Source organism: Carlito syrichta, unplaced genomic scaffold (genome assembly GCF_000164805.1).
Source record: "Carlito syrichta isolate Samal-C Ts95f unplaced genomic scaffold, Tarsius_syrichta-2.0.1 Scaffold142847, whole genome shotgun sequence".
Classification (NCBI taxonomy): Eukaryota; Metazoa; Chordata; class Mammalia; order Primates; family Tarsiidae; genus Carlito; species Carlito syrichta.
Window position 1 is genome coordinate 61,216 of NW_007086943.1, and position 8,209 is coordinate 69,424.

Sequence of the window (8,209 nt, forward strand, 5' to 3'; positions counted from 1 at the left end):
TGTTGAAACCTTTTGGGATCTGGAGCTTGACTTCCTTGGGATTTAGGAGGGCCTTGGCATTGCTGGCCTGCATTTTCAGGCCCTTCTTGCACTTCTTGGCAAACCATAGATTTCTCAAGAACATCTTCATGGTTTCTTGATACCATTTCTGTGCCATTTTGGGGACTGGTTATGTGTGATGTGGTTCTTGGACGTTGCCATATCTACACTGTAGGTGGCCAGTGATGTTAGCTTTGACCACTTCATTCAGGTGGTATTTTCTATCTTTAAGTTACTTATTTTCTTTTTGTGTTTAATAAGGACTTATTGGAGACTCTGTAAATAACCCATTCCCCCAAGCTTTCAGCCATTCATTTAAATTTATGATTTTAGCAGCCATTGAAGTTTTTTGTTTAAATTAATTTTACTATGATGGTTAGCAAAAGCTGATTTTCTAATTCCATTATTCCATCTACACTTACTGGTTGACATGCTACTACAAGGTTGAGCTTCATCCACCTATCATCTACCTCTGTCATCTATCTATTGATTGTTCTATCTCTGTTTATCTATCTATCTATCTGTTCATCATCTATCTCAGATGGATTCTTATTTTATTCAATAAGTTTATAATCCTTATTACCATTATTTTGATGTTTGAATTGTCCCAGACTTAGCTAGTGGGGACACATTCAAATTGGGCTCTGTGTCCTTTTCACTTATGTCCATCATACTTTGAGTGCGTCCTGACTTTCTAACCCAACAAGATGTTCCAGACTCATCTTGTACTTTCCTTGACTCAGCCCTGGAATCAGGAAACCCTGTCTCCTTTCAATGGAGAATTATTTTTAGAAGGCAAGATTTTGGTGGCAGGTATACTTGTTCCTATTGGGTTCGCTGCTTTAGTCTCTCTCAATAGTTAGAACTAGAAAACACACACACACACACACACACACACACACACACACACACACACACACGCATACACACACATAGATGTTGAAAACCGTCAGTACATATTGATACTTCCAATTCCAGTGCATTACTATACTAATTCTGGCCTCTCTCCTTTCCATATTTGTAACTCCCCTTTTCAACGGGGAGATACCTGAGCCCCATTATTCTCAATATATTTACTTATTTGCACAATCTTTATGTATGGAACTAATCTGATTCTGCCAGTCTTAGCACACCTTCTTTGTATGAGCAACTGATTTCAAGGACTTTGGGGCTGAGTGATGAAGGAAGGAAGGCGGAAAGCCTTGCTTGGATTTTTAGACTGGGAATATCACGGATTGTAAAGACCTTATGTTTGTGGATTAGCAACACCAGCAACATGCATCAGCTTAAGAAAATAACTTCAGAAATTCTAATTTTATGTCTTTCACTTTTCACTCACAAAGTTTGTGATGAACTAACTATATGTATAGAAATGAAGGAGGGCTTCCTGAGATCTGAAAGCCTCTAGGCTACTGAGACCACTGGGTCTTGCTAATTTATACACATGTTTAAAGAAAATTTTGCTGTATTTTATACAGCATTTTTTTTTTTTTTTTAGTTGGAGTTTTCCTCTGTCACCCAGGCTGGAGTGCAGTGGCACACTCATGGCCACCGCAGCCCTGACCTGCTGGGCTCAGGCGATCCTTCTGCCTCAGGCTTCCAAGTAGCTGGAAATACAACTACATGCTACCACACCTGGCTAATTTTTTGTATTATTGTGGAGACAAGATCTCACCAAGTTGCCCAGGCTAGTCTCACACCCCTTCAGGTAATCCTTTTGCCTCAGTCTCCCAAAGTGCTGGGATTACAGGTGTGAGCTACCATGCCTGGCTCCGTACAGCATTTTAAGGTCTTTTGTAGGAACATGTTTTCATATTTGATTATCTGCTTTATTACCAGAAATTTTAGTCCTGAGCACCTAGTTTGATAATACCTTAGTTGAGGAATTCCTCTAAAAGTTGTGCCTGTACTTCTACTGGCATGTGAGCTGTTATATGGCCAAGTCTAGAATGGAGGCCGCTGGCTCCCCCCTGGAAACTTTCAGTGCTTAGAGAATGCCTGGGAAACCACTTGGAAACAGCCGGACATCAGGCCTTTCAAGGTCTGCCCATCTTGACCCCTATGCCTGGTTGTGTGAACCCGATCCTTCTTATGAGGCTTTTTGGGCACTTTTGTGACACTACTCACACGAGTCCACAGCAATCACCACAGAGTTTCAGTCACTGATTTGTCATCCAAAATGAGCACGGCTGCCTCAGCAGCTTTGGAGAAGGGACTCGTGATCAAGGACTATGTGACTGCCTCTAATGACTCTTCACCACAACCATAGATAGAAGAGTTTATCTGGCATTCTATGCATTTTTAGGATTCCTGCTGTAAAATGCTGCTGTGATGAGCCATCCTGCCCAGATCTATCTGAATGTGGTACAATTCCTTAGATTTTGTTTGTTTGTTTGTTTTGAGTCAGGGTCTGGCTCTGTTACCCAGGCTAGAGTGCAGTGGGTTCTAGCTCACTGCAGCCTCTAACTCCTGGGCTCTGGTGATCTTCCTGCCTCAGCCTCCTGAGTAGCTGGGACTACAGGCAAACACCACCATAACCAGCTAGCTTATTTTCTTGTTTTTGGTAGAAATGGGATCTCGCCTTGTTGCCCAAGCTTGTCTCCAACTCCTGGCCTCAAGCAATCCTCCCATCTTGGCTTCCCAAAGTGCTAGGATTACAGGGATGAGCTGCTGAGCCTGGCCCAATTCCTTAATTTTATTGTCAAGGGAATAATCAAGATTCCCCAATGCAAGGCACAGTGAATGGCTGTGAGCGTTTCTGAATTCCATTCTGATGAATTCTGAATCACATACTCTTTGGAGACAGCAATTTCTGTCCAATAAGTATTTGGCACCTTTAAAGGCTCAGGGTACTCTGAACTGATCAGGTACTCATCTCATGGTATGTTTTTCTCATGCTCTACTGACTTTTTTGGGCAGGAACACTGCCTTCATGTCACCAAATGTGTTTATGCTAGAATGTGCCCCTTCAGTGACTGTGGCAATCTGTAATGTAGACTCGATGGCTAGGGCCTTTATTGAGCATTATACATTTCCAAGAAGGTCCGGCAGAGAGCCTCATCATGTGTTTTACAGTAAAGAAGTGAGCGATGTCAGTAAGAAATCCTCAAACCTGCAGTTTTAAGACATAAGGTCAAGTCTATTTGTGTTAGAACACTGTATGTATTAAATGTGGTAATTATCCCCCCAGCTGCTGAAATCATTTGTTTACTATCAGAGAACGATGATTTATGATAATCTAGCAAAATTATTTTCCTAAAAACCTCACAGCCGGGCTCAGTGGCTCAGCCTGTAATCCCAGCACTTTGGGAGGCTGAGGTGAATGGATTGCCTGAGGCCGCGGGTTCGAGACCCGCCTGGGCAGCGAGACCTCATCTCTACAATAAATCAAAAAATCAGCCGGACGTGGTAGCGTGCGCCTGTAATTCCGGCTACTTGGAAAGCTGAGGCGGAAGGATCGCTGGAGCCCAGCAGGTCGAGGCTGCCACTGCACTCCAGTCTGGGCGACAGAGTGAGACTCCAACTCAAAACAACAACAACAAAAAAAAAGCCTCACAAATTCACCTGAAGTTCTAGTCCTGGGACAGTTGTCGTGGCAAAAATTAAGGACAATACCACCATTCAGGAGAACTAGACACTGGATCTGGATCTGGGTCCTCTTTTTCCTTCGGTACAGCATGGAAAGCCAGTCATCACTTCTGATGTTCTTCTCTTCACTCCCTTTACTCTCCACATTGCCTTCAGAATGGTGGTCAAATGCATTCGTGTGGCTGTGAAGCCATTTTTGTCCTGACTTCATCTTCCCAGTTCCTAGATCCTGAGTCCTCATGCCTGATGTCACCTACAAGCTCCGTAGCTTCTTCCATCCTTCCACTCCTGCAAACGTACTGAAATTCCTCCATGGTAGTCATTAGGCCTCAGCTGCATTATTTGTTCATCTCTTACCCTGCTAGAGTGCAAGCCCTTCTGTAGCAGGAACTATGGCCTATCCGTATTTATTTGTATGCTTGGGACACAGAGATCAAGAATTATTTGTTGGATGGATGGATGGATAATAGATGGATGAATGAATGCTTCAAAAGGACCATTAAAATGCAGATTCTTATTGGCTCAGGTTCCATGGTGGAGGCTATGTTCACTTGCTCAGCAATAGTGGAAAGCACTTTCACTACCTGCTACTGTTGGACTCCTCAGTTTGTCAACAGAAGATGAGGTACTGGGACAATAGTAAAGAGTTAAAGAACGGGCAGGTTTTCAACAGCAGCCCTTTATTGTAACAAAAAATAATCTGAGCCAACCACACCCCAAATCACTGTTGCTGGCAACAATAGGAGTTCAAAGAATTAAAACCATTGTATTGGACCACCCTGGCACCTTGCATCTATTACATCACATGCTCAGTTCATGTTATTATTTTTGTAGTTAATAACTTATCAGGTATTTGCAATAACTGATCTTGTATATTGTATATTGCAATGTGGTATTAATTTCTCATCTTATATTATACATTATTGTGTGTTTCTCATCAAGATACAAGTTACATGAAAGACTGACAAGTCTAAAAGTAGAGGTGGGCTGGGCATGGTGGCTCTAATCCCAGCACTTTGTGAGGCCGAGGCAGGAGGAGTGCTTGAGTCCAGGAGTTGGAAACCAGCCTAGGCAACATAGAGAAACACTGTCTCCACAAAAAGCCAAAAAGTTAGCTGGGCATGGTAGCATGCACCTGTAGTCCCAGCTACTTGGGAGGCTGAGGCAGAAGGATCACCTGAGCTGAGGAAGTTGAGGCTGTGGTGAGCTGTGATCATGCCACTGCACTCCAGCCTGGGTGACAAGAGTGAGACTCCAATTCAAACATAAAATAAAAGTGGTGGCTGGGCTCGGTGGCTCAACCTGTAATCCCAGCACTTTGGGAGGCCGAGGTGAGTGGATTGCCTGAGGCCGCGGGTTCGAGAACCGCTTGGGCAACTTGGTGAGACCTCATCTCTATAATAAATAAAAAAATTAGCCAGGTGTGGTGGCGCGTGCCTGTAGTTCCAGCTACTTGGAAGGCTGAAGTGGAAGGATCGCCGGAGCCCAGCAGGCCGAGGCTGCGGTGGCTGGGAGCGGCCACTGCACTCCAGTCTGGGCGACAGAGTGAGACTCCAACTAAAATAAATAAATAAATAAATAAATAAATAAATAAATAAAAGCAGTGGCAGATGTGGTTCAAAAAATAAGTATGCCCAATTTATTTTCTATTGAGTAGGTTGCTTGACTGAATCAAATAATCTAAACAAATATTTGACTGTCAAGTACATGTTGCCTAAGTCACATGTTTTTAAGTTAGTAAAAAAATATTTCCACTTAAATTCAAACCATTTAATTAATACTTGGAAATTTTCTGGAAATCAGCTTATTTAAAGTATATTTGGATGTGTAATGGTTTGCAAATTTTGCAATTTAGGAGTAACATCCACCACCATCTTGATGTCCAACACATACACACACAACATATTTTATAACTTTATACTTGAAAAGAATACTTTAAAAGTTTCCCTTTGATTAACAGTGTTAAAAGTGATCTGTCATATCTATTATGCAAAATCAACAGACAAAAATATTGAATGGCCTTAGAAGGGAAAAAAATCCTCTTAATTATATTTTAAAAGGAACACCTTTATTTTTTGTTAAAATCTAATTTCTGTTCTTAGTTTTTTTAAAAGAAAACTTTTCTTTTAAAAAAAGTTTAAGCCGGGCTCGGTGGCTCAGCCTGTAATCTTGGGAGCCGTGAGAAAGAACAGACTTTTTACCATAAAAGTACCGTCTATTTCTCTAATACTTGTTTGTGAACCAGACTATTTTGCTGAAATGTTTTACGTATAAACATTTATACCTAACAGATTTTCAATAACTGTCAAATGAATGACAGGCACAATTAAAGCTAAGACTGATATTTGGAAGTGATGTTATTGAAGTTTCAAGAAAGACATTAAAAGTTATGGATGGTAATTAAGTCACTTTAAATTACTACCTGACTGTGAAATCCAAAACAGTCAATGTACCTCTGTAAAAGGAACAATAAAGATACAATCATCATGCCCAGGTGCTTTTCTTTTTAATCATTCAGGGGAAGGGGCAAGAAGAGAACTAACATTTTAAAAATACCTATTTACGTGTTACTCACTAATCCAGGAACTTCATACACCTCATTTAATCCTTTCAACAAGTAGTATACCAATAAGGAATCTGAGGTTCATAGAAGTTTGGAAATTCATACAACATCAGAGAGAAGGGGTGGCGGTAAGAGGACTGGAGTTTTAAACTAGGCCTGTCTGGCTCTAAGGCAGTTTCCATTGTAGTGTCTATTGTATTTGGAACTTCCATCAAATGGCCCTGATAGCTATTTGGAGGAAAGTGTAGAAAAAAGTTTGAAAGTCATTCTTATGATCAGTTTGCTTCCTGGTTCCTAAGCAACCGAATGGATCTAAGTAAGGTCACTTTATAAAGAGTCCTGTCTCTACATTGATAAACACGGCAGAATGTAAGACCTTTTCAAAAACTTTGTACTGCAGGTTTATTATTGTTGTTCAGGGAAAGTAGTGATTGTTAAGACCCTAAGCACCTTTGTTTTCCCTCTCAATTCTTTTCTCACAATCTTTTTCTCAAGCCTGCAGAAGGGCAAATGTCTTCCTGATGATGATCTCAACTCCTTTTGTGCTAGCCCAAGACTGATTTTTCAAATGAGGTAGGACAAGAAAAGAAGAAACTACAGAGTTTAGTAGTTAGGGGCACACAGGGAGTCAGACAACCTTGGGTATGAATCCTGGCACTGCCTTGGTACTGTGTGACTTCAATCACATTTATGTAAGCTCTCTGTGCCCTTTCTATAAAATGGGTATAATAATAGTATCTAAGTAATGGGGATTTTGTTAGGATTAAATGAAATGCCTGTTAAGCATTTACAATGCCTGGAACATTGAAAGTGCTTCAAGAATGTTAACGTTCCTACTGATGTTTTTCACATTCAGTAGTTACTATGCTTTTTTCTGCATCCAACTGCAGATCTTTAAAGTTCTCAATGCAGGGAATCTCAGAGGCCTTTACGGGCTCTGCAACCAGAGGTGATATTTGTGACTCTAAGAAGGAAATGGAACCTCTTTTGAGCTGTTTCCATCCAACATAGACTGACGGCTTCGAATTGTTGATGAGCCACATTTGGTTTTTACTCGGTAACTTTCACCAAAAAAGCTCCAAACCAGTCTGCCACCAAAAGGAAGTCAAGAACCTTAAAACTCAGAGAAGTGTGGCTAAAGCCGAGGGGAGAGGATTGCCTGGGTCCAGGGGTTCGAGACCAGCCCGGGCGACTTGGCAAGACCTCTTCTCTACAATAAACCAAAAAATTAGCCGGGCTTGGTGCGCCTGTAGTTCCAGCTACTTGGAAGGCTTAGGCGAAGGATTGCCGGAGCCCAGCAGGTCGAGGCTGCGGTGGCCGTGAGTGTGCCACTGGACTCTAGCCTGGGCGACAGGGTGACTCCAACTCAAAAGAAAAAAAAAAAACAAACTCAGAGAAGTAATGCTGCCTGATTGATGGACAGCCAGAACACAGGGGAGGCCAGGCGCGGGAATGTGGTGTAAATGAGATCCTTTTGAAATGCTTAAGGGGTGCTTTGTTCTTCTGGCTTCAGAGAAGGGGCGATGACAGACCCACGGTCGGAGAGTGAGGCCCCGCGATTGACGGACGCGCAGCCCGGGGAAAACCCGAAAGGGGCGAAGTTGGAACGGGGGAAGCCGAGCCTGGGGGCTGCAGGCGCGCAGGGTTTAGGTTTCTGCCGTCTGTTTCCGCCATCTGGCAACTCCCTCCCGGAAGGATACTTGGTTTCTAGCAAAACCCTTTCGAACACACGGGCTCTTTTACTAAAGTTTATTCCGGACAGACTGCGGAATAGGAACAGACAGGCCGCACAGCACGACTGGAAACCGCAGGCGTCACGCTCCGCCGCCTAGCGTGGCCTCCGGAAGTTCCCCTCCCCCGGATCTGCGCATCTCCCCGCGGCGCACGACCGCGTCGTCACAAGCATTCCACCAATCAGAACGCGCGACCAAAATAGCGCCGTATAAAGGCCGGCGGGCGGGCGGGCTAGGCCCGCGGAGAGCCGAGCTTGGAGGCGGGGTTGCGCGCGCAGGTGAGGAG